General features: G+C 34.8%; 1 long non-coding RNA gene across 1 annotated transcript in view; it reads left to right on the forward strand.

Annotated features, from left to right (window-relative positions):
- The window catches only part of LOC106727998, a 10,824-nt gene extending 8,715 nt beyond the window's left edge, over positions 1 to 2,109 (forward strand). The window contains exon 2 of the long non-coding RNA XR_001364226.1: positions 1,253 to 2,109. This is a non-coding gene — a long non-coding RNA (uncharacterized LOC106727998). The remainder of the gene's footprint in view (positions 1 to 1,252) is intronic.
- The last annotated feature ends 276 nt before the right edge of the window (positions 2,110 to 2,385 follow it).

The raw sequence follows: 2,385 nt of genomic DNA on the forward strand, positions 1-2,385 counted from the left end.
TAAATAAATAAATAAATAAATAAATAAAAGCTTCCATGTGGCAAGAGGGAACAGACTTATTTATGGTTCCCAGCAGGTAAAATTTCAATGTCCTAAAAGTGTAGAGGCTGTCTAGTTTTTGCTCAATATAAAAAATTATAAATATTTTACCACAATTTTTTTTAATGGCTTGGTTTGTTGGACACAAAAAGGTTGCTGGTTTGAGTCCCGGTCAGGGCATGTACGGAAGGCAACCCATCGATGCTTCTTTCTCATGGATGTTTATCTTCCTCCCTTCCTCTTTCTCAAAAAAAAAAAAATCAATAAAACATCCTTGGGTGAGCATCTTAAAAAAAAAAGTTAACAGAATATACCAGAAATCATGGAATTACACACTTTTAAATAGGTGACTTTTATGGTATGTGAATTATATCTCAATAAATCTGTTTTAAAAAATAAATCTTTATCTCCCCACTACATTGTGAACAAATGAAGCTAGGAAGTGTATCCTTTCATCTTTATTCAGTGAATAACAGAGGGCCTGATATATGGTGCCCAGCTAGCTGCTCTTCATCAGAGCTTCACTGATGACTGCACATTCTTGCTAAGTGATCTTTTGCCATAACAGTTTCTTCCTGACTCTGGTAGCTATGTTTACTTTCTTTCCTTACTCAGGTGGGTGCCAGGCTTCAAAAGATAATTTTTTATGGGAACTGAAATTATTTCTATCTCCTTTCTTGATTGAATAAACATTTCCCTTTGGTTATGAAATTGTCGCTTCCTAAAAGTATCTAGTACATAATAATGGTCATGATTCTTCCTTCCTATTTCTTTTAATGTCTACAAAACCCTTTCTTATTTAGTTTTACCTCTTCAGAGATAGATTAAATATTGTCATGTAGAGAAAGTTAAAATGAAGGTTGATTTTCTCTTGCTATGCAAAATAATTGTTAATTTATCTTCTTACATAATTTTTGGTAACATGAACATTTTATTCACTCTCTTGATTGCAAATTATAGAATGCAAACTTGAACTAGTTGGAGTAAAATGGTGAATTTCTTACAGGGACACTGCTACAGTGTCTCACAGCCACTCAAGGAATGTCAACAGTGGTTAGGATGATTTTGGCTGCAAATGAGATAAATCTAAAATCAAACTGGGTTAAACTGCAAGGAAAAAATTGTCAGGTCACATGATTATGGGTGATCAAGTGAATAGCAACCCCCAAAGACTTACTGTACTTCATTTTCACATGAAACATGGCCATTTCAGTTCTGACTAGAGAAGAACTATGGTCAAGACATTCAAAGCTGTGCCTGCTTACTCCTAATGAAGAGGATCCTGGGCCTCATCTCTTTATAAGAAGGGGTGTTTTCTAGAAGTTAAAATTTCCCCTCCTTAGTTGATTAATATATTTCCAAGTATATCAAAAGGACTTGGAATTGGTTTTAAAAATTTCAAGCTTAGGAAACCCTTTGAAAAGCAGATTTTAAGACAGGATTAGATTTGCAGGAGATTTACTGAGGGAAATGCCTGTGAAGAATAAACAGAGGTAGCAGAAGTAGGCAAGGAGACCCTTTAGATACTGATGCAGGTCTGACACCTGTGAAAGGAGTGGAGTGGGGAAGGAATATCCATCAAGAAGAGTCTCAACTCAGCACAGCTCTGAGAAAATTTCAGGCAAGCTAATGGGGAGTCCCTGAGTCAAAATTACCCATAAGAGGGGTCCTGCATCCCACAGAAATTATCCAGCATTCATGTGGAAATGTGACTCTGAATAACCAAAACTGTCTTGAAAAAAAAAAAAAGTTGGAGGACTCACTCTTCCCAATTTCAAAACTCATCACAAAGCTACAGTTCAATGGGGGAAAGAATAGCCTTCTTAAAAAAATGGTTCAGGAACAGATGGATACCCATACCAAAGAATGAAATTGGACCTCTGCCTCATACCATATATATAAAAATGTACTCAAAATGGATTACAGTGCAGAATGTAAGAGCTAAAACTATATACATCACTGTAAATATGTTATGATCTTGGGTTAGAGAAAGGTTACTTAGATATGACACAAAGTACAAGGGAAAAAAAGAAAATTGGACTGCATCAAAATTTTAAACATTTCAGTTTTGTTGCAAAATATATCATCAAGGAAGTGAAGAGACAACCCACAGAATGAGAGAAAATATCTGCAAATCCTAACTCTGACAGGGACTTGTATCCAGGTGCATAAATAACTTTTGAAATTCAATAATAAAATGACAAATAGGCCAATTAAAAATGGGCAAAGGGTATTAATAGACATTTCTCCAAAGAAGATATGCCAATAACTAATAATCATATGAAAAAAATGCTCATCATCAACTGTCCAAAAAATGCTAATTAAAACCACAATGACATACCACTT

This window comes from Myotis brandtii, unplaced genomic scaffold (genome assembly GCF_000412655.1).
Source record: "Myotis brandtii unplaced genomic scaffold, ASM41265v1 scaffold516, whole genome shotgun sequence".
NCBI classification, from domain to species: Eukaryota; Metazoa; Chordata; class Mammalia; order Chiroptera; family Vespertilionidae; genus Myotis; species Myotis brandtii.